This window comes from Rhinolophus sinicus, chromosome X (genome assembly GCF_036562045.2).
Source record: "Rhinolophus sinicus isolate RSC01 chromosome X, ASM3656204v1, whole genome shotgun sequence".
Taxonomy (NCBI): Eukaryota; Metazoa; Chordata; class Mammalia; order Chiroptera; family Rhinolophidae; genus Rhinolophus; species Rhinolophus sinicus.
The window spans coordinates 101869341-101894551 of record NC_133768.1 but is presented as its reverse complement, the minus strand read 5'-3'; the positions used below and the strand labels follow the sequence as shown (position 1 = coordinate 101894551).

The 25211-nt window shown below is 41.1% G+C and overlaps 1 pseudogene; it reads left to right on the top strand.

Annotated features, from left to right (window-relative positions):
* Positions 1-22508, top strand: part of LOC109436878 (transcription factor SPT20 homolog) — a 44999-nt pseudogene extending 22491 nt beyond the window's left edge.
* Positions 22509-25211: the final 2703 nt, after the last annotated feature.

Sequence of the window (25211 nt, the reverse complement as noted above, 5' to 3'; positions counted from 1 at the left end):
TCTCTTTCCTGTTTGCCTCCTCTGACCTAATATAGGCCTCCTGAGAGACTCAGGTGGGGTCGAAATAACACCAGCATCAGCCCCACCCCCTCTTCACCAAGATTCCCTAGCGTTCTTAGCAGAAGGGTGGGGTGGTCGCTCTATGTTTACCCTCTCCCCAGTGTTTCGTCGGCCTATTCCCAGCACATCACGGGGCTAATTTCGTTTCCCATCTCTTCAGGATATCTGGAGTGTTCCTTTAATGTGTTCATGGGCATGATTGGGTTGTGACGACCTCACATCCCTAGTATTCCACTAGTTTCTTACTAGCTTAATCCCAAGTATTCTGCTAGTGGCCTGGGGAAAAAAAAGCGTCTTTCAAACATACAGCCACCCCAACTCAAGCCTCGAAGAGTTACCCCAACTCCGGGGACTGTTTGGTCAATATAGGCATTGTATGGGTCTTACGCAATTAGGGTTATGCCACCTGAACTTTGGACCACCCAGAATTGCCTCAGTATCTTCAAGGCAGTGATTTAAGAAGGATGGCTCAAACTTTATTGAGCACCTACTATGTGCTAGTCACTAAACTGAAGAGGGGCAATACAAAGATTAACAATAGTCCCTGACCTCTAGTAGCTCACAATTTAGGGTGGGGATTACAGGGCCACATTACAAAAATAGTTATCATTTACTGAGTGTTTACTATGTGTCAGGTACTCTGCTTTACGTGTACTATCTCATATTCTAAAAATAACACTAGTAAGTACACATTAGTATTATTTCTAGTATAAAGATTATGAAACTGAAGGTTCAAAGGGTTAGTAGATTTACCCAAAGTCACACAGGTGGTAAGAGTTTCTAAATCTGATCTCCTAACTCTAAGCTTGTGTTTTTAACCACCTGGCTACACAAGGAAGGTTGTGTCAAGTTCTTAACAGAGGTAGTAAGTGTCCTGGGCATAAAGGCGAAGGAGAGATCAATTCTGTGTGGAGGCCTGGAAGTGGAGATTATAGATATGCCCCAGGGATCAAGTATATTGGAGGAGAGATTTGACCTTAACCAGTTGGCTGGACTATGCCAAAGGCAGATGTGGAGAAGAGCACTCTGGGTGATGGGACGATACTGGGAAAGGCACAGAGGCAGGGAAACACAGGACATGTTTAGTGAAGTGGGTAGAGAGTAGGATAGGGCTAGAGGAGAGGGCCAAATCACAGCAATGAGGTTTGAAAGGGAGACAGGGACCAGATGTGGGGAAGAGATGTCAGCAGGGCCTTGAATCCCTAAGTTAAGATTAACCCTAACCAGCCTCAAAGAGGACACTCATTTGGCTCACTGCCTGGCACTGACTATGCCCCTCCTGGCATCTGGACATGTCCAGATTGCCATGGCCTAGTTGCTTCTTGGGCGCCACCGATTTGAAGGTGTTTGCCCTGAGCAAACTCCTTGACCTTCTTCAGGAATCAGCTCACGCCTCCAGTGGGAAGTAGAGCTGCTCACATCGTGACACGTTCCCTTTGGGGTACCCCCTGACCATAGGGTATGCTAACTGCCCCGCACATGCCTGATTCCACCACTCGACTGGTTCCTCCAGAGTAGGGCATGGGGTGTGTTCGTCTCTGTGTCCCTGGAGCCCAGCACGCTGCAGGGCTCCATATTCTGTCACAGAAAGAAGGAAGGGGGTGGGAGATTCTCACTCATCTTGATAACCTCTTCGTCATGTCTCAAAACATTTACTACCACAAAAGGGGAACACAGCAATCCTCCTGCCCCCGCACCCTCTGTGTTTTGTGGTTAACAACATCCACAACAATAAAATCCACTCCAACTCGATAAGCAGTTCCAGGCTTCTATTGTGCCGGAGAGATGAGACCTGGGGAGGACACAGCACTCATCCCAGTAGGCTCTGGGCGGGGTGGGGGGGTGTCAGATGCCCAGGCTGTGTGAAACATTGGGACTCTGCATGGTCACTCTCCTGCCACCACGGCACAGCTGGCTCATGATGGGCATCTTGGCCTTGCCATCTGTATTCTCCACTCTCCACCAGGCAGTCAAGTGCTTCCCATTGCACAGTGGCTGTTTGAGTGGCAGTGGGCAGACAGGGGCATAGTTTCCTCCCACACTTGTTCCAGCAACACAAAGAGAATCAATTGGTGATGACTCACTCCCTATCTTCCTTGACCCTTGAAGCCTGGCTTCAACTGCTTAGAAACAAGGCCCAGGAAAATGTGCCTGGAGTTAGAAAAGGTGCTATTTCTCTTCTATTCTCCATCCTAAGGGGTGGGACACCACGGGCCTGGGTACCAAGTAGGACACAAGGCAAATAGGGGCAACCCAAGTACCCTCTGGATATCAGCAGGCCGTTTACTCCTTGACTCTTCCCAGTAAGTTTGCCAGCTTTAAAGTATTCTCCCTACTTCAGAGGTGAGGAAATAGAGGTTCAGAGGGTAAAAGGCCATCCGTTAGTAAGGAGGGAGTTAGGATCTGAACTCAAGTTACCATGCTCCAGAACTGTGCACCCCAGGGTACGACAAGGACACTGAGGCTTAGCGCCCCATTACCGACTCATTTTAAGCAAAGACAATGGTCTCCAGAAGATAATGAACTTAGTGATGGCCTACCCTCCCCTGCTAACCTACTCTCAAGATTCTATCCTCAAACAATCAAAGAATCAGGGTTCAAAACAGCCCTTATACTAACTATAAAAACACTAGAGCCCGGTAACAGTTTCAACACAGGATACTAAAAGAGAATGCAACATCCTTATGCATATTTAAAATTTCAAACTCAAACCAGTAAATCACGAACGATCTGCTATACTCTAACACTTTTATGGAAATAAAGGTTATCATTAATGGGTTTTTCAGTTCAGTACTACTGTAACTTAATGGGCTTACACCTACTTAGCCATATCAAACAGGTAGTTCAGTACCATGCTAAAGTACTAATTATGCCAAAGCGTGTTGATTTAAAAGTGTCCTGATGGTCAATATTTTTCAATTCTCTTGACCACCCATGACCACTGTCAACATTTTGGGTTATACGCTTACAGACATTTTTTAAAAACACGAACACATGTTTGCAAAAATGCTATTCTACCATTCATAATATTTTGCAACCTGCCTTCTAAAAACAGGGTCACAATACAGGTATTATTTCCTTTATTCCTTACAACAACCCTGTGTCGTGGATACAAGTATTCCCTTGTTAAGTAAAGGAAATGAAAGCCTAGAGAGGTCATGCAACTACTACCTGGTAGTGCTGGGATCTGAACTGAGATCAGGCTGTCCTTAAAACCCATGCATTTCTCTGATGATTAGTGATGTTGAGCATTTTTTCATATGTCTATTTGCCATTTGTATGTCCTCTTTGGAGAAATGTCTCTTCAAGTCCTCTGTCCATTTTTCAATTGGGTTGTTTGTTTTTTTGTTGTTGAGTTGCATGAGTTCCTTGTATATTCTGGATATTAGCCCCTTATCGGAGGCACTATTTCACTGATATGTGGTATATAAACCAAAAACAACAAAAGAACAACACAAACAAATGAGAAACGAAACCTCATAGACACAGACAATAGTTTAGTGGTTACCAGAGGGTAAGGAGGGTGGGGGGTGGGAGATGAGGGTAAGGGGGATCAAACATATGGTGATGGAAGGAGAACTGACTCTGGGTGGTGAACACACAATGGGATTTATAGATGATGTAATACAGAATTGTACACCTGAAATCTATGTAATTTTACTAAGAATTGTCACCCCAATAAATTTAAAAAATAAATTAAAAAAAAACACACAAAACCATGCTTTCCCTACCACATTTTCTCATTCATTAAAAAGTGTTATTAGCATACATCATGACACTGAAATAATTAAACCATTGTGGCACTGGTGCCAGAAGCAACAGACAGACTTCTGTCACTCGTGTGTACTTTATGGATGGGTGTTGGGCACCTAACTTGATGTTAGGCCCTATTCCAAACACTGGAGATACAGAGTAAACAAGGCCCTTTTCTCGTATAGCCTTTAACCTAGAAGGGAAGGCAGGTAATAAACGCATGAGGACACATCCTATGTAATAATCAGGAAGTGATAAGTGCTCTAAATCAATATGAATTTAAGGGGACACAGAATAACAAAGGGGCTATTTTGTTTCTTCAAAGAAAGAAGACCTCTTTGGGGAAGTAATATCAGAGCAGTGACCTGAATGAAGTAAAGGAGCTAGATATCCGGGAGAAGACTATTCCAGGAAGATGGAACAGCCAATGAGAAGACCTTGAGGCAGGAACATGGTTGGCACGTTTGAGGAACAGCGAGGAGACCAGTGTTTGTGGAATGCAGCTTGCAAGGAGAAGAGCAGTGAGAGAGAGAGAGAGAGATGATGGTGAAGATGAAGACAGGAAATTAGGTCATGCAGGGCCCTGAAGGCTATGGTCAGCCTTTTGATTTTATTCCAAGTCTAAGCCAGTATAGGGTTTTGAGCAGAGGAGTGATGTGACCCGAATTACCTTATGAGAAGTGCACTCTAGCTGCAGACTGGAGAGCATAAGAGTGAAAACAGGGAGGCAAGTGATAGGGGTACAGTGTGGGGGCAACGTGCTAACCACTTAAGGAAAACAGGAGCCTAGATTTAACAAATGAGTGTAAGACTGAGTTATGGAGACAACCAACACTCTGCTGCTGCCACTTCAGAGGTCACGGTGGAGAAGATGGGACAGACAATTCCATGTGAGCCAGCTGTGGCAGACTCCCATAGATGAGCTCTGCAAACTTGAGGAGAGAATGCTTCCTTTTGCCTGGGATCTGAGATGAGGGAAGGCTTCACAAAGGAAGCCTGATTTGGGCAGAATCCTGAAGGCCCAACAGGAGTTGGGAGGGAAAGAAGAGAGGAGGTGGAATGGGAGAGGACAGTCCAGGCAGAGGGACCACAGAGGGATGCACTCTCAGGCTGCTTTCAAGAAATGCTCTTTCAATAGTTTATGCCAGATCTGTCCAGAGTTGTCAATAAGCAAACGGATCAAGGCAGCAAATATGGCTGGCTTTGTTTTCAATTCCTGCCTAGGAACTTTAAACATATTAGAACATTTTAAATCACAAACAGGAAGCATTGTCAAACGTTTCCTGTAAAGGGCTAGATAACAAATAGTTTAGGCTTTGTGGGCCACATGGTCTCTTTTGCAACCACTCAACTCTGCCCTTGTAGTGGGAAAGCAGTCGTGGGAAATACGTAACGAACGGGCGTGGCTGCATGCCAATAAAACTTCAATCACAGAACCAGGCAGCGGGCTAGATTTGGCTCACAGGCTGTAGTTTGGCAACCCCTGAGCCAGTGCCTTAGCAGCAAATGCTGTGCCCAGTGCCCCCAACCCTTATCCCACAGGTACCTGTTAAAGAGGCCTGACCTACATTCATTCACCCTGGGTGGCAGACCGTTATCAATCCCTTCTAGAGATTACTGATGCCACTAAATCAGTTTTTAAGTAAAAGATGAAAATGTGGGGATTGTATGCCAAAGAGGATGTTAATGCTTGTAGGAGGAGACAAGACTGAGGAGCTGGTCCTAAGAACAATGTCTGAAATAAAGTAACAATTATTATCAGAGAGATAAATCAAAAGATAAAGGCATACTTCTACTTTTATGTTTAATCTGGAATCCACATATAGCCCTGACAATGTCTTTCTGTCTCTCTGTCCCTGTTTAAAAGTTTCAGTGTAATTTCAAATGAATTTCTTACACTGCACTATTGAAATAAGATCACTCCAATAACAATGGTTTGTACATCTATCTATCTATCTATCTATCTATCTATCTATCTATCTATCTATCTATCTATCTATCTATCTTCTATCTATCACCTATCTACCGGTATCTATCTGTATCTATCCATCTAGTCCAGGGGTGCCCAAACTTTTTTCAACGTTTTTTACCAAGGGCCATATGCGGTAAAATATACAAACAGCTGGGCCACTCACTCGAGGAGAAGTACATATTGCCTCACCTGGTTTATTTGAGTAAACTAAATATATTTTTGGAATTTGCTGCGGGCCAATTAACGATGGATTGCGGGCCGCAGTTGGCCCGCGGGCCGCAGTTTGGACACCCCTGGTCTAGTCATTTTTTTTCCAACTACTGTTAAGGAACACAAAAGAAATATTTATAATGTAATGTCAATAATTCCAGGGCACTAAAGTCTGCAATTCTCAACATGACTACAACAAAACCCAATTTGTACTACAAAAAGGTGGGCTCTGTAAAAGTCAGATCCTGCTCATGAAATGGGCCGTTAGCTTCCATACTGGGCCATGTATTGATTAGTTGCCACAGTTTATTTGTCATTTTCCTTTTAATTTCATCCTAGAGCATCACCCGTGGCTAAACGTCTTGAAAGGCATCACTTGATCAGACGTGCTGTCAGTTCCAACATTTGCAGGAACTTGATGCCCAGAACACCCGATCTGCCTTTTCTCACATCAGTCATGATGACCAATGGCTTTGCTTGGAAACATTTTCTCCACTCTTTCCACAATGCCTCTCTGAGAAAAGGAAGGCTATGTTTTAAGGAAATCTGAAAGAATTCATTTGGGGCACGACTAGAACTTTCAAAAAGGACAAATCTCCAAGCTGACATCATCATTTTCGTCACACTCACTTATAGTGCTTACTCTGTGCCAGGCACTGCTCTAATGCATCTTTGTATCTTTTAATTCATTAACGCCTCACAACTCCTAAGGTATCATCGTCATTTTGCTGAGGCATGAAGAGTTTATGTGATTTGCCCAGGCTCTTGCAGCTAGAAAGTGGCCCATCCAGGATCTGAACCCAAGCAGTCAGGCGTGAGTCCATGCACTTTGCTGCTAAAGCTAACACGATATTACCTCCCTTTTGGTTGAGTTTTAGAAAGGATACATTTCAGTTTGGAATTATTAGCCAAATTTCAATTAAAAGTAACATTATTGAGTTCCTTGTTATGTCTTGAAGTTTGTCATATAGTTAAACTTAGTTTGTTAGGCAAAACGCAGCCTTTCGTTTTTCTTGGAGGGAGCAGTATATCATCTCCATAAAATAAGCCTGTTCCAGACATCTGAAAGTTCCACTAGTTTTCTAGGTTATATTTCTCATAAAATACTACTAAGCATTTTCTTGTGAGTTCTTTCAACTGACGCAGACAACATATAGATGGGGGGATTGAAGCTCAGAGTCATTAAAGAACTTGAGCATAATCAGAAGACAGTAAGTAACAAGGCCACACTGCCTTCCACCTGTCTCCTTCCTTGGGCACAGGTTGATTTAGAATGGACCAGACGTGCCCTGTTAATGTTATTGAACTTGATTGGTTTTACGACATTTGTGAAAATTACATTGCTAGTATCTCTGGAAAGGATTATAGTTTTAAAGGTGCAAAATTATTCCAAATCACTTCTTTGGAATCTAATTATTATTTATGCTTCAGTGCATAAAGGGGACCATGCAGGTTGGAATTTGGTCATCTGTGAGATCACATTTGGTGTTTTTCAGTCACCATGAAAAGCCAAGTAGCCTGCATGCTTTCTCCATTTTTTTCTCTTTTTAAAATTTTACTTACTTTTAATTTTTAAAAATTAAGATAATTGACATATAACATTATATTAGTTTCAGGTGTACAACATAATGAATTGATATTTGTATATATTGTGATCACCACAATAAGTCTAGCTAACATCCATCACCACACAGTTATAATCTTTTTTTCTTGTGATGAGAGTTTTTAAGATCTACTCTCTTAGCAACTTTCAAATACGTAATACAGTATTGTTAACTATAGTCACTGTGTTGTACAACACATCCTCATGACTTATTTATTTTATAACTGGAAGTCTGTCCATTTTGACCCAATTTACCCATTGTGCCCACCCACCAGCCCCTGCCTCTGGCTATCACTAATCCACCAATCTGTTCTCTGTAGCTATGAGGGTTTTTTTTGTTTGTTTGTTTTTAGATTCCTCATATAAGTGAGATCAAATGGTATTTGTCTTTCTCTCTGACTTGTTGCATAATACTCTCAAGGTCCATACACTGCAAAATTTCCATTTTTTTGTGGTTAATTATATTCCATTGTGTGTGTGTGTGTGTCACATCTTCTTTATCTATTCATCTATTGATGGACACCTAGGTTGCATCCATATCTTGGCTATTGTAAATAATGCTGCAATGAACATGGGAGTGCATATATCTTTTCAAATTAGTGTTGTTATTTCCTTTGGATAAATACCCAGAAGTGAAATTTCTGAATCATATGGTAGTTCCATTTTCACTTTTTTGAGGAACCGTCATACTATTTTCCATAGTGGCTGTAACAATTTACATTTCCCACCAGCAATGCACGAGCGTTCCCTTTTCTTTACATGCTCGCCAACACATTATTTCTTGTGTTTTTGATTATAGCCATTCTAACAGGTGTTAGGTGATATCTCATTGTGGTTTTGATTTGCATCTCCCTGGTCATCAGTGATGTTGAGCACCTTTTTATGTACCTGTTGGCCATGTGTGTGTCTTTGGAAAAAATGTCTATTCAGATCTCCTGCAAATTTAAAAACATTGGATTGTTTCGTTTTTTGCTATTGAGTTGTATGAGTTCTTTATATATTTTACAGAGCACACGGGGGTCCTGATCACCCTCACCCCCTGCAAGCTCGTAGGGCAGAGGTTCCACATTGGAAGAGGTAAATTGAGGAGACCAGAGGCTCTCATCCCCATCCAATGCTCAAAGCAATGGCTCGGAGGGAGAGTGAGTCCAAAGGAACAGGAAGCCTGGAAGTGCTCCTTAAAGGAACTGACGTTATGAAATAGTACACAAAATTCACACCTAAGGGTGTTCTAGAAAACAGTGGAGATGGTGATAATGAACAAGTAAGAGGAAGCTGGTAACTATGAGAGCAACAAGCTAAAACATAGGCCATACTGTTTACCAGAAATGGCCCAGCTAACAAGAGACCTCCTGGACTTAAAACAAACTTCAAAGACTTGGCATCATGAAGCTAACTTTGCCTGAGTTTAAATTGAATCAGACTATGCTGCAATTTATGCCCCCAAGAATGGTTGTAAACAACAGGGAACCCAGCTGGAAATTAGCATAGCCTAACAGAAGGTAACAGACAGCTTAACAGAGATAGCAGGGAAAGAGACAGAGATCCACGCTAAAACCATTGTTATCCCAGGGAGACTGTGTTCCTTCCCAAAGTTGCGCCATTTTAGAAGCGATATCAGAGGTTTTGGTTGTATGGTATGTGAATAATAGCTCAATAAAGTTACTATTAAAAAGTGACACAAATAAGAGCAAAATCAATGCACTTAGTTTCCTCCCTTCAAAAGTCATTTTAGAAGAACATAGGCCTACAATTCTTCTGTGTTTGTATTTATTCTTTTTTCATTTACCACAGAAGCCACAATGAATGTCAAAAAAAAAAAAAAGTAGAATTTGTAAAATTTTGCCAATTTAATCTCCCTGTCAGTGTATTTTGTGGCATGGTTACTTAGAAACTTTCAGCAATGGAATAGCAGGAATATCAAATAGGGAAACAGAGCAGGTTGGGAGGGTCTGATTAGGTTTATTTTCCACTCTGTGCTCGGTAGAGTTCTTGATGTCTCTTCTATGTCTAGTTAAGATGACTGTATTAGACACCCCAAAATTTAGATCAGAAAAGGAGAGCAAGCGTCATTGTTTTTGCAAAATCTCTTTCTTTGGAAGTCACCGTTACAACTGGATGACATAGTGAGACCTCAAATTTCATGCATCCAAAATTGAGCTCATCACCCATCTCCACCACCCCGATTCCTCCTATATCTCCAATCTTGGCAGGACACAAAAACAGAAAACTGACAATCATCATAGACAATTCCTTCTTTCTCAGCCACACGGCCAACCAGTCATTCATGAGTCTACCTCCTGAATAATTCCACATCTTTTACTTCTCTTACTGACCTAGCTCAGGCCCTTATCAACTCTTCCTTGCACCTTCACAGCCCAGCACCCTCTAGTTTATACTCCTGCCTTTAGACTTATCCCCATATGATGTGTTTTTACACTGGATCAAGCCCAAGTTTCCCGGTTCCTTACCATGGCACATAAGGTCCTGCATTATCTGACCCGTTTATCATCCAAACTTCATCCCTCAACACCCCATGCTCAGGTCCATCTCTGTACTCTTGACCATGTTGTTCCCTCTGTCTGGACTGACCTTGCCCATATTTCTCAATGAGTTAAACCCTATTCATCCCTTCAGAATCAGCTCAGGGGGTAGCTTCTCTGGGCAGCTTTCCCTGACGTCCACACAGCATTAATGGTCCTTCGTCTGTTTTCCCACAAACTACTCATGACGCCATCTCTACATTTTACTGAAAGTCTTTGTTCACGGGAGGTTTTCTGCATCAGACTGTGAGCTCCTTAAGGACATGGATTGTGTCTTATTTTTCCTTACATCTTCACCTGCTAGCACAAGGCTTTACCTAGAGGAGATGCTTAATTTATGTACTGCAAGAGCAACCCCCAAGATGTTCGTCAGTCAATGTCTATTTAATTTAAATTTCCTGACTTTTGTTTTGTTTTTTAGTTTCTTTTTTTATTCTTTTTATTTTTCAATTACAGTTGACATCTAATATTACTTTATATTAGTTTCAGGTGTACAGCATGGTGGTTATACATTTATATAATTTATGAAGTGATCTGCCTGACTAGTACCCACCTGGCACTATACACAGTTATGACCATATTATTGACCATATTCCCTATGCCGTACTTTATTTACCCACAATTATTTTGTAACTACCAATGTGTATTTCTTAATCCCTTCACCTTTTTCACCCTGTCCTCCAACCCCACTTCTATCTGGCAAACATCAGTTTGTTCTCTGTATCTATGAATCTGTTTCTGTTTTGTTTGATTTGTTCTTTAGATTCCAGATATAAATGAGATTATATGGTATTTGTCTTTCTCTATCTGACTGATTTCACTTAGCATAATATCCTCCAGGTCCATTCATGTTGTACATGATAAGAGTTCATTCTTTTTTATGGCCAAGTAATATTCCATTGTACATATGTACCACATCTTTTCCAATCATTTATTGATAGGCACTTAGGTTGCTTAGCTACTGTGAATAGCACTGCAGTGAACATAGGGGTGCATGTACGAGGTCTGACACGTACGTTCACAAACTCATCCTAGAAGAAGTGCTACATACCTCATTGCTGAATATCACTACGGTCACCTTCGAAGTACTCCCCTTGGGAAGCTATGTACTGATGCCAGTGCCTAGTCCACCCTTCAAAGCAGTTTTGGAACTCTTTTTCTGGAATGGCCATCAGAGCTGTCGTCGTATTACCCTTGATGTCCCGAATGTCATCAAAATGTCTTCCTTTCAATATTTCCTTTATCTTTGGATAAAGAAAGAAGTCACTGGGGGCCAGATCAGGTGAGTAGGGAGGGTGTTCCAGTACAGTGATTTGTTTACTGGCTAAAAACTCCTTCACAGACCATGCTGTGTGAGCTGGTGTATTGTTGTGGGGCAAGAGTCATGAATTGGCGAAAAGTTCGGGTCATTTTCATCTAACTTTTTTATGCAGCCTTTTCAGCACTTCCAAATAGTAAACTTGGTTCACTGTTTGTCCAGTTGGTACAAATTCATAATGAATAATCCCTCTGATATCAAAAAATGTTGGCAACATTGTTTTGACTCTTGATTTGGACTGACAGAAATTTTTGGTCGTGGAGAATTGGCTGACTTCCACTGTGCAATTTGATGCTTTGTTTCAGGGTCATATTGGTACACCCATGTTTCATCACCAGTGACAACACGGCCCAAAATATGGTCTTGCCTCTCTGAAAGGTATTGGCAAACCTCGACTCTCCTTTGCTTTTGTTCATTGGTGAGCTTCTTTGGGATCATTTTTGCATACACCTTTCTCATGCCAAGATTTTCAGTTAAGATTTTCCTGTTTCTCTATAGATGTTTACTTGGTCTGCTATGCTTCTCACAGTTAGCTGACGATTTTGATGCACAATTCGACAAATTTTTGCAATGTTTTCATCAGTTTTGCTCATTACTGGCGACACTGACCTCTCTTCATCAGTGACCCTTTCTCTCTCTTCAGAAAAATGTTTAATCCATTTGTATACTGCCATTTTCTTCATGGCATTATCCCCATAAATTTGGACTAACATGTCCCTGATTTCACTTCCACTAGTGCCAAGTTTAACATGAAATTTAGTGTTTGTTCATTGCTCTAATTCAAGCTCATTCTCGTGACGGCACACAAAAACATGCAACAAGAATAATGAACGCCACTCAGCAAGACACCACCACATGTCGACATGAACACAGGTGTGAGACACTGATATACCAAGGTTATGAAACCTTACCGAGCCGTTTGTACAGTGCTGCCAATGTAAGCACACAGTGCAAGTCTGCGAACTTAACTGTCAGACCTCTTATCTTCTCTATTAGTGTTTTGGATTTCTTTGGACCCAGGAGTGGAACTGCTGGGTTGTATGGTAGTTCTGTTTTTAATTATTTTTTTAAAAAACTTTTATTTAGGGCCGGCCCGGTGGCTCAGGCTATTAGAGCTCCATGCTCCTAACTCCGAAGGCTGCCGGTTTGATTCCCACATGGGCCAGTGGGCTCTCAACCACAAGGTTGCCGGTTCAACTCCTCGAGTCCCACAAGGGATGGTGGGCAGCACCCCCTGCAACTAAGGTTGAACACGACACCTTGAGCTGAGCTGCCACTGAGCTCCCGGATGGCTCAGTTGGTTGGAATGCATCCTCTCAACCACAAGGTTGCCGGTTCGACTCCCGCAAGGGATGGTGGGCTGTGCCTCCTGCAATTAGCAACAGCAACTGGACCTGGAGCTGAGCTGCGCCCTCCACAACTAAGACTGAAAGGACAACAACTTGAAGCTGAACAGCACCCTCCACAACTAAGATTGAAAGGACAACAACTTGACTTGGAAAAAAGGCCTGGAAATACACACAGTTCCCCAATAAAGTCCTGTTCCCCTTCCCCAATAAAATCTTTAAAAAAACAAAACAAAAACCTTTTATTTATTTTAAGTGTGTTTTTTCAGGACCCATCAACTCTAAGTCAAGTAGTTGTTTCAATCTAGTTGTGGAGGGTGCAGCTCACAGTGGCCCATGTGGGGATCGAACTGGCAACCTGGGTGTTCTGAGCACCTCACTCTAATCAACTGAGCTAACCGGTCACCTCCCTATTTTTAATTTTTTTGAGGAAACTCCATACTGTCTCCTATAGTGGCTGCACCAATTTGCTATACCAACAGTGCATGAGGGTTCCCTTTTCTCCACATCCTTGCCAACACTTAATTTATTTATTGATGATGGCCATTCTGACAGGTGGTATCTTATGGGGTTTTAATTTGCATTGCTCTCATTATTGATGTTGAGCATCTTTTCATACATCTATTGGCCATGTGTATGTCTTCTTTGGAGACTTGTCTATTCAGGTTCTCTGCCCATTTTTTAATCGCACTGTTCTTTTGGTGTTGAGTTGTATGAGTTCTTTATAATTTTTGGATATGAACCTCCTATCAGATGTACTGTTCGCAAATATCATCTCCCATTCAACAGGATGTCTTTTCGTTTTGTTGATGGATTCCTTTCCTGTGCAAAAACTTTTTAGTTTGATGTAGTCCCATTTGTTTATTTTTTCATTTGTTTCCTTGCCTGAGGCGATATAGCAGAAAAAAATATTGCTAAGAGCAATGTCAGTGAGTTTACTGCTTATGTTTTCTTCAAGGAGTTTTATGGTTTTGGGTCTTACATTTATAAGCTTCCTGACTCTTGACACTTGATGTTGCCGTCGACAATTGGTTAACGTATCTCGTCTATGCTCCCAGAGTGTCCCTCTACCACTGGGATTATCACCCTCTCTTTAATGGCATTTTCTTATTTATTTACTTGCCTGACTCCTCACTAAGTGGTATCCAGGTTTTGCTCACTCTGATTCTTTGGTGCAGAGGTTACCCAGTATGCATGGCAGAAAGTACCCTCTGGGAAACCAATCAGATGTGAAAGGAAAGTGTGCTGGGCATTCCCACCATGTTTCCCCAAAAATAAGACCTAGCCAGACCATCAGCTCTAATGCGTCTTTTGGAGCAAAAATTAATATAAGACCCTGTATTATATTATATTATATTATATTATATTATATTATATTATATTATATTACATTACATTACATTATATTAGACCCGGTCTTATATTATATTAAAATAAGACCGGGTCTTACATTAATTTTTGCTCCAAAGATGCATTAGAGTTGATGGTCCGGCTAGGTCTTATTTTCAGGGAAACACAGTAGTTCTTTGGTCCCACCAACCAGATGGAGTGTGGAGAACCTGGCAGTGTCATTCTTGCAGATGTCCTCCCCACCCCCAATACAAACACAAGCCCAGAGAAATAGAGGATTCCACCGATAATGATTCCCAGCTAAGCTAGATTAAAATTGTGGTACTCAGCTTTCAGTATAATCTAGTTGTTGCCACAGAAAGCTTTTGGGAGGGATTTTCTTTCTTGGTAACTATTGAAGAGTTAGGGACAAAAATAGACTCTAGAGAGAGAAAGTAAAACTGTTCCACAGGGCTGTTCTGAGAATTGGACCAGTCATTGCAGGATGGGCATCAATTGTAACCAACTTAACTTCAAACACACTATTTTAACGGAAGATGTTTGTGGTTAAGCAGAGAATAAACCACAGAATTGTGATAGAGTGCCAGTGTTCAGGTATTGATAAAGTATAAAATGCCTCCTTTCCCGTGCTCACTCTTTCATGCATCCCTTTCTCCTTCTCTATTAAGGCAGTTTTCAGCATATGAGCACTAACAGAATTACAGATGCCACTGTAAAAACCAAGAAAAAATATTGAGCAATTTTTAGTGTGGCTAGTATGAAAACACAATATACTGAATAGTCGCCAGTGCTGGGGTTATGTGGGCCAGCTCACATTAGGCAAGCTAACTTTGTCATTCTTCCCAAATGAGCCAGTGGTGAAGAGCTGTATCAGTTTGTTCTCCGTATCTATGAGTCTGTTTCTGTTTTGTTTGTTTATGTTGTCCTTTAGATTCCACATGTAAGTCAGATCATATGGTATTTGTCTTTCTCTGTCTAGCTTATTTCACTTAGCATAATACCCTCCAGTTCCATCCATGTTACAAATGGTAAGATTTCATTCTTTTTAATGGCCAAGTAATATTCCATTGAATATATGTTACACCTCTTCTTTATCCAATGTTATTTACTTAAGTGGGCCTATGTCACTGTCACTTTGGAATAAAAAAGCTGGTTTGATGTCCCAGAATAGACCATTACCAAAAAAAAATTTTGCCAGAGAAGAAACTCCTTTGTAGTTTGGACTCTGGAATGCCTGAGTTTGGCAGGCACCCACCCTATCTCATCCACCTCCTAGATGTTCTAATATTAATTTCTAAACTGAAGGTTGAATGAAACTATTTTTGTTTGAGAAATTTCTTGAGATTTCCTATGATGACCACAGACACTGTATAGTGGGGTTGAGCCCTACGTCTGGGCTTTGCTCCCCTAGAAGGGAAGTGTACTAACATTTGTTAAGTGTTTGCTGTGAATCAGGTCCCGAGCTAGGCACTTCACATGTGCTCTTTCCTTTAACCCTTGAGCTAACCCAATGAAATTGGCATTCACGGCCCCACTTTCCAAAAAAGGCGATCAAGGCTCAAGAAGAGTAAAAACTTGCCCAAGGTCACAGGCCATCATTGATAGAACAAGTATGCAAACCCAGTTCTGTCTCACTCTAAAGCGCACACCCTGGCTTACTGCTCTACTATGCCAGTCTCCTAGTTATTTCATGTGTGAGAGAACCACATCTAGTCAATATTCTGGAAGATTATCAATTCACGCAGCAATTGTTTTAGGATGGTTTTTACATTTGCAATGCAGTTGCGACTGTTGATTTCCCATTAATCAGAAGTGAGTGTCATGTTGTACTACTTTAATCATCACAATGCTTGAAATAAATACTGCATAATTTCAACATCTTCCCTCATATCTCAAAACAGAGAGACAATGATGTGCTAATGGAGTATATTACACTGAAGGCCCATTTAGCCTTTTACCAAATTTGTTGAATTATAAGTCAAACACTGAATAAAGGGACCTATTAGGTAAACACAGTTAAAATGCATGACTTTCCTGAAAGGCTGCTGATGGTAGATATTCATAAGAATGTGTGCAGGTGCTGTTAATGTCTAATTTATCATCTGTCGAGTTTGTGCCTCCAAATAACATTTTGGGGGTCTCTAATTGGGAAGTATTCCAGGATGAGTACTGGGGGTGGGAGGGATATTCCAAACCTATACCTGTTCAGATAAATGGAGATATCATTAGCGACAAGAAGTGCTCATGCTTCTCCCGTTTTTCATAAATTACACTAAATAACCATAATGCTGCAATTTAGTGGTCCAAAGTTCATTCTATTCAGCAGTCCATCCATAGTCAACAGTTTAAAGAAAAGGGACCTGCTGAGAAAATAGTGGTCTAATCAGATGCCATAAAATCGAGCTGATGAGATGAGTCTCATTTCTTTTTTTGTAAGGGGATTCTAATGAAGCAATGCTCAGAGGGGATTCATAACTTTGGGTCCCCTATTTCATTATTCAGGTCAGCTGCACCAAGTTCCAAATTAAGCTAAGGAACCTAATCCCACAGGCTATTTGTAGACATGCTGGGTTGTGTAGGTGATTTATTAAATCCCAAATTCCTAGCTGCTAAATTGTGTACAGGATCTTGGTTCCTATAAGGATTATGAGAAAGCTTTGGGGGGAAAAAGGCAAATCAAAGGGAACAGTAATCAAATTAGAAGTACGGAAGCATAGTGCCTCAAAAACGAATTCAGCAGATGCTGAAAGTGGAAGACAAGAGGGTTTCACTTGTGTGCAGCACCGTACAGAGCACAATAAGGTAAACGCCTCCAAGGCTCAGATGGGCAAACACAGGCAGGTTCAAGAGGGAAGTTTCCATGACCCATCTGGCACACCTTCCTTTCTGGAAACAGCCTGAGGAGGGAGGGAGGAGACAGGGTGACCATCTACCTAGCACCTGCCAGTCAGGCCCGTGGGCCTTGAGAAATCATCCACCTGTCAATATATCAGTATCTCTTCCCAGGGAGGTGAAAACCACCCAACTGGTAGTTCCTAAATTTATTCTATGAATGCTTTCCCACTGGAATATAATTTCCCATGGGAAGGATATTTAAAGCAAGTCCAATATGGTTAAGTAGAAAATGGATACATTTCCTCTTGCCAGCACTGAATTGATTGGGGACATGTTTTTAATGCCCCAACTTCAGAACTGGAAGCCAGACAACGGAATCAGTCAGCAGCTCCTGGGGAGAAGGGTGCCTTCCTGCTACAGATCTTGGCTGCTGCCTCCTCAGCTCCCTGCCCACAACACCCCCACCCCCAGCTTGCGTCCTACTACCTTACAGGAGAAACTGAGGCCCTGGAGAGAAAGGAGTAAAAGCTGTTGTCAAGATTAAATGAGGCAATGCATGCAAAGTTTTTAGCAAGGTGCTTGGTATATAATAAGCACTCAAAAAATGACAGCTACTGTTATTATTACTATTACTGTTACTATCACCATCATTATCATAGGAGGAGGTATATCACTTTTTATGTTCCTTTTAATATTTATTTTTATTTTAATGTGGAAAAACACTTAACATGAAATCTACCTTTTAACAAATTTTAAGTGTGTCATATATAATTGTTGACTACGGGTTTAATGTTGTATAGCAGATCTCTAGAATTTATTCATCTTTCTTGACTGAAACTTTATGCCTATTGATTAGTAACTCCCCATTTGTACCTCCCCTGAGCCCCTGGAAAACACCATTTTGATTCTACAAATTTGACTTTCTAAATACCTCATTTAAGTGCAATTATACAGTACTTGTCTTTCTGTGACTGACTCATTTCACTTAGTATAATATCCTCAAGGTTCATCCATGTTGTTGAATGTTGAAGAATTTTTTTCTTTTTAAAAAAAAGCTGAATAGTATTCCATTCTATGTATATACCACACTTTCTTTTTTTTTATTTTATTTTTTATTTATTTTATTTTTTTTTATTAAATTTATTGGGGTGACAATTGTTAGTAAAATTACATTGATTTCAGGTGTACAATTCTGTATTACATCATCTATAAATCCCATTGTGTGATCATCACCCAGAGTCAGTTCTCCTTCCATCACCATATATTCGATCTCCCTTACCCTCATCCCACCCCCCACCCCCATCCCCCTTACCCTCTGGCAACCACTAAACTATTATCTGTGTCTATGAGTTTCTGTTTCTCATTTGTTTGTCTTGTTCTTTTGTAATCCATTCATTTGTCAATGAACACTTAGGTTTCCATATCGTGGTTATTGTGAATAGTGCTGCAATGAATATAGAAGTGCCAATATCTCTTCAGGCTACTGATTTCAATTCTATTGAATAAATACTCAGAAGTGGAATTGCTAAATCATATGGTAGTTCTAGTTTTAATTTCTTGAGAAACCTCCATATTGTAGCAGCTGCATTATTTTGCATTCGCACCAACAGCATACAAGGGTTCCAGTTTCTCCACATTCTTGCCAACACTTGTTATCTTTTTTCCATAAGAGCCATCTTGACAGGTGTGAAGTGATATCTCATTGTGGATTTGATCTTTATTCCCCTGATGTTTAGTGATGTTCAGAATTTTTCATATACTTGTTGGCTATTTGTATGTTCTTCTATAGAGGAATATCTACTCAAATCTTTAGCCCATTTTTAATTGGGTTATTAGTTTGATTGTTTTACTATTGATCTGTAGCAGTTTCTTGTATATTTTGGAGATTAACCCTGTATCAGACATATGGTTAGGAAATATTTTTCCCATCACATAAGTTGCTTTTTCACTGATGATTGTTTCTTTTGTTGTGCAAAATCTTTTTAGTTTGATGCAATTCGACTTGTTTATTTTTTATTTTGTTGTCTGTGCTTTTGTTGTCATATCCATTAAATCACTGGAAAAACCAATGTCATGAAGATTTTCCCATATGTTTTCTTCAAGGAGTTTTACAGTTTCGGGTCTTACACTTAAGTTTTTAATCCATTATCCTTTCCCCATTGTTTACTGTTAGCAACCTTGCCAAAGATCAGCTGACCATATATGCATGGAATTATTTCTGGGCTTTCTATTCTTTTTCAGTGGTCTATCTCTCTGTCTTTATGCCAGATACATACTGTTTTGATTATTGGGGTTTTGTAATATATTTTGAAATCACAAGTGTGATGCCTCCAGCTTTGTTCTTCTTTCTCAAGATTGATAACGGGTATTCATGGTTTTTTCTGGTTCCATATGAATTTTAGAATTGTTTTTCTTATTTCTGTAAAAAAAGTGCTTTTGGAATTTTGATGGAGATTGCATTGAAACTGTAGATCACTTTGGCAGTATGGACATTTTAACAATAATTTCTTCTAATCCATGAACATGAGATGTCTTTCCATTTGCTTGCATCTTAATTTCTTTCACCAATGTATTATAGTTTTCAGTATACAAATTTTTCACCTCCTTAGTTAAGTTTATTCCTAAGTATTTTATTCTTTTGGTGCTATTGTAAATGCGATTGTTTGGTTAAGTTGTTTGCTTACCAAACACAATCACAAGAAATCAATAGACCCTGCGGTGCAGGGTCGATTCCTGCACGTCGTGTTCTGGCGGAGCCTATGGTACCATCATGAGGCCCAGCCTGGCGGCGTCCCGCACAACACTGTAAAATTGATATTAAAGACATGATTTCACCCCATTTTATAAACCCACTTAAGTTTTTTCCTTGGACCCCTATTTTATACCACAACGCAACGAGCTTTAGAACTAGCTTTGGACCATGCAGACTATGTCATGGAAAGTGCCCCAGACCTCCTAAAAGGAAATACCTATCTAGTGGAAGCAAATCTGTATTTTATAAACTTAATGACTTATGTATTGAAACTGTGAAAAGGAGCTTGAGGTTAAGGCAAAAAAAATAGTGGAATTCCAGTAGTATCTAACCTTTGAAATCTTTACATTAGGAGAAAAATGAATAAACCTTACAAAATTAAGAAGAAATGTGAACTTGTTATAGATGCTTGTTATGCAAAAGACATCGCCATGTTTAGTGGTCAAACTATACCCTGGAAGTGAGGGATGTTCTTTGATGCTGAGGGGAAAAAATTGATGAAAAGGAATTGTTCAAATACTTGGATGCAGAAGAATTACCTCTTACCTTGGTTGATCTCCTAGAAAATCTCAGGTTAATATTTTTCACTGTGGATGTGTCATAGCAGAAATACATGACTATAGGGAGTCCAGTAATATGAAATCTCCAGGTTACCAAAGTAGGTACATTCTCTTACGTCCAACAATGCAGACTTTAATCTGTGATATACATTCAATAACAAGTGATAACCATAAATGGGCCCAGGAAGGCAAACTTTTGCTTATGATCCCAGCTACTGCCGAACTACTGTGTCTTGATCCTCCCAGAGCCATAACATGCACTGCAAACAGACTGCTCTATTACAAGCAAAAGATGAACACATACTCAATGAAACGGTGTTTCCAGAGGTATTCCAGGTCCTCTATGAATCGACACAAGATCTGTCTCATTGTCCAACTCTTCCTCAGCTAAAATTACTTGATTTCTTACAAAATAGAAAGGAGAGAAAAGCAGGTCAGCATTATGACCTCAAAATTTCTAAAGCAGGAAATTGTGTAAATATGTGGAAACAGTCCTGGTAATTTGGCCATACCTTCTGAAGTAGACGTGGAAACATATGCTAAAGCAGAAGTCTATCAAATTTGATTGACTTACAACCAACAGTCTGGCCAGCCCGTGATGTAAAAGATGATTATGTATTTGAATGTGAACCTGGCAATCAATATCAGAAAACAAAGCTGACCATTTTGCAGTCACTTGGTGATCCACTTTACTATGGTAAAACACAGCCATGTAAAGAAGATGAAGAAAGTAACAACCTAGATGTCTGCTTCCCAGTCCTCTACAGCTGATCATTCAAGTTGGTTCATTATTGGATCAAAGACTGATGCTGAGAAGGTAGTCAATCAGTGTCAGGAATTGGTCCAGAATGAAGTCAAATGCCCAGTCAAGATGTCACACAGCTCCAGTGGTTCAGGCAGCTTGAGTCAGCTCTCTCCAAAGAAAGGAACAGCCTGAGACCGTGTCAGTTCAGTCTACCATACTGGGGAAGGGAGTAAAACATCACCCCCCGCCCATCAAACTTCCCTCAAGCTTAGGAAATAGTTCCTCAGATACCGTATTTCCCCGAAAATAAGACCTAGCCGGACCATCAGCTCTAATGCATCTTTTGGAGCAAAAATTAATATAAGACCAGTCTTATTTTACTATAAAACTGGGTCTAATATAATATAATATAAGCCTGGGTCTTATTTTACTATAAGACCGGGTCTTCTATAATATAATACCAGGTCTTATATTAATTTTTGCTCCAAAAGACTCATTAGAGCTGATGGTCCGGCTAGGTCTTATTTTTAGGGAAACACAGTAACTATTTTATGCCACAACAGGCCAGCAGCTTTCTTAAATCTCCAACTCCTCCTCCTGCTTCTAAGCTATCAAGTCTTTCCCGGAAGTCATCTGTGGATCTCAATCAAGTTAGCGTGCTTTGGCCGGCTGCCCTGTTGTTACGTCACAAAGAACCACAGCCACCCAGGTCATGGCAAACTCGACTAGACTTGACTTCATCAGCATAGTGGGCTGTGTCTATGGAGCTCAGGCTTTGATGAGTGAGTGGTTCAAACGCTATGCTGGGCTGTAACACTGGTGCCATAACCCCTGCAGGAATAAACCTGAGTGGCTTTCTCCCCTCAGGAGGTCTGCTAGCAAATGCATTGCCGGGTGCAATGCAGGCAGCTTCTCAAGCAGGTGTTCCATTTGCTTTCAAAAACACTTCAAGTCTCAGGCCCTTAAATCCACTCCAGCTTCCAGGTGGTTCACTGATTTTCTACACTCTGCAGCCGCAACTGTGGCAGCTCTCTCAGTTGATACCCCAGAAACCTCAGCAACCCACACAACTTCTAGTCCTTAAACAGCCAAGGGAGCAGGGTTCTAAACAAGGTCCAACCAGTTATGACCAGGCCATGTCTGCTCAGCATGCTGCTCTTATTAATCTTGCTGGAGTGGGAAGTTGTACGCAGCCACAGGCAGCTGTGTTGTCTCAGTGTGGCCCTGCCAAGCACAGACCTGAGCAAAGGCTTCCTCAGCACACATTCCAGCTCGCCTCTGCCTTTTCATCATCAGCAACAACAGATACAGTGGTTGCGATTCTTGCAGCATCAAATGGCTATGACAGTGGCAGCAGCACAAACCGCTCAGCTACACTGTCGTGGTCATTGTCATAGGCACACAGGCAGCCAGCCAGAAAGTCATATGAAGAGAGGCCCACCAGCCACTCCAAAATTCTGAGTCTTGCATTCTTTTTTTCCCTTCTTTTTTAAAAACATAAGAGCACTGAATCAAAGGATTCCAACTTTCTACTTCATTTTTGTGTTTTAAAAATGTGTCAGTATTTTATATTGCTAGACATACAAACTTTACACAGAAGCACAACTATGAATGTTAAATAAAAATGGGAATGGTTTAATGAACAATTAGGGTTGGTTTGCTTGCTTAAGTCATTGCTTTTTCAAAATGGTTTCACTGTATGTAACACATACAAAAGTTGTCTAAGAAATACTAGAGACATCTTTCAGAAGGATGTAGTTTTATATTTCTTAGGATAAAAGTTTTGTTCACAGTGCAACAAACACAGTTTTTACAAATGTTTCGAAAAGAAAAGAATCCACTGACGGTGCTACCGGGTCTGACCTCTCCACTCAAAGGAGGAGGCAAAAGCATGGAAAGAAACCATGAAACCACTTTCACCCTCACACTGCCCCACCTGAGGGTGAAGTTTAACACAGGTCACACGTGATTTCCCAAGACCATGGGAGCAAAAAACAGGTAATATATATTGCCTTCACTGGTGAATTGCTATGGCCATTCATCCTTTTGGTATCTTTTCTTGAGCCCCTACTATATTCAAGAGGATATAGAGTGGTCCCTGCTCTCACAGGGCTTACATGCTACAGACCAGGCCAGTGGTGCTGGTGTGATGTTTTGTGAACCATTTTGGCACAGTGGCTCATCTATGTTTTAAAGAGGAGATAGTTAAGTTAAAAATGGGGGTAGACTGGAAGTGTATGTTAGACAGAGAGAGAACAGCAAATAGAAAGGCTTGGAGACAAGAACAAGTTTGGAGTGTATGGATGACAGAGGAAAGGCCAGTGGGATAGGAAACTAGTGAGTGAGGGAGAGATTGGTGGCAGACAAGGCTGGAAGGGTTTCTGGCTTGAGCACCTGAATACATGGTGGTGTCATTCACTGGGACGGGAACCATGGGAGGAAGAGGTCATTATAAATTGCCACAGCTCCCTCCTCACTGCACAATTTTGCCACATGACCATCCCAGGCTTGTGGTCAGTGAGGCCATTCCCAACTTACTAATAGATAAGCTTTCAACATCTATTTATGAAACAACTATTTAAAACCCAGAGTTGTCCCATAAAGTAATGTTATATGTAGCCAGCAGATGGACCGTTGTATTGGGAATTTCAATTTCTTGAACCCCAGCATGTAGCTGGAGTAAACCCAGACAAAATGCCATCTTTGGAGGGGCTCTGTCAATGGCAAGGCCCTGGCGCAGCTACTGATCATGTGAATGCTGCCTGTAGCTCAGTTACTTCTCACTGAATATTGATGTGCCCCTCACATCTTCCAGCCCCTTTCTAGTTGGGCAGAACCGAACCACGTGATTAGTTCAGGCCAATGGCCCATGAGCAGAAGTGATACGAGTCAGTTCTAGACCACAGCATTTAATGGCTGGTAAGCGACTCTCTTTCAAGATAGCAACCAAAGAGGCTACATGTTCCAGATGGTGTAGCTACATGGAAGATGGAAGAGCCTCTGTCAGTCTAGGCCTCTGAGTGACTACGTGGTACAAAGCCACACTGACCGATGTAAGACAGGTATTACGTTGAGGAAAGTAGAAACATGTATTACCAAAATGGTGGGTAGTTACCAAAATGTAAGTTAGCCTACCTTGACTGATACAGTGTTGGTCTGCCCTTTGGCCCTCTCAGTACATTGGGCAGTCACATGTATCATGCCCCATTTGGAGGCGGGGTCTAATTGCCCATGAATAATCCACCATTTCAGATATCTAGCTAAGCTTGTCCTTCTATTCTCTCAACATGCTAACGTTTACTCTCATTTCCTCCATTCCTTAGATGCACGTCCTGGCTTTCAATCACTGCTTCCCACTGCCCCCCATGACATATTTGCATGCCCATCTCTGGCTTATTGACTTTGACTTCCCACTTGCTTCTCCTCTCTGTACACTCTCTTGATTTGGGCATCTTTGCAGGAATAAAGTCGGACAATTAAGTTCGCGAACTCATCCTAGAAAAAGTGCTACATACCTCATTGCCAAATATCACTATGGTCACCTTCGAAGTACTCCCCTTGGGAAGCTATGCACTGATGCCAGTGCCCAGTCCACCCTTCGAAGCAATTTTGGAACTTTTTTTCTGAAATGGCCATCAGAGCTGTCATCGTATTACCCTTGATGCCCTGAATGTTACCAAAATGTCTTCCTTTCAGTATTTCCTTTACCTTCAGGTAAAGAAAGACGTCATTGGGGGCCAGATCAGGTGAGTAGGCAGGGTGTTCCGATACAGTTATGTGTTTTCTGGCTAAAAACTCCCTCACAGACAGTGCTGTGTGAGCTGGTGCATTGTCATGATGCAAGAGCCATGAATTGTTGGCAAAAAGTTGAGGTCATCTAACTTTTTCATGCAGCCTTTTCAACACTTCCAAATAGCAAAGTTGGTTCACTGTTTGTCCAGTTGGTACAAATTCATAATGAATAATCCCTCTGACATCAAAAAAGTTTAGCAACATCATTGCAACAAGTTTGGGAACTTAATTGTCACACCTCATATATCCAGGATACTCTCAGTGACAGCCCTAGCACTTGGAAGCCTCACTGAGCCCTATCTCCACAGGGTAAGGGAATTTAGACAATAGTAAAGAAGGAACCAATGGATTTTGCTGGAGAAGCAATGCTGA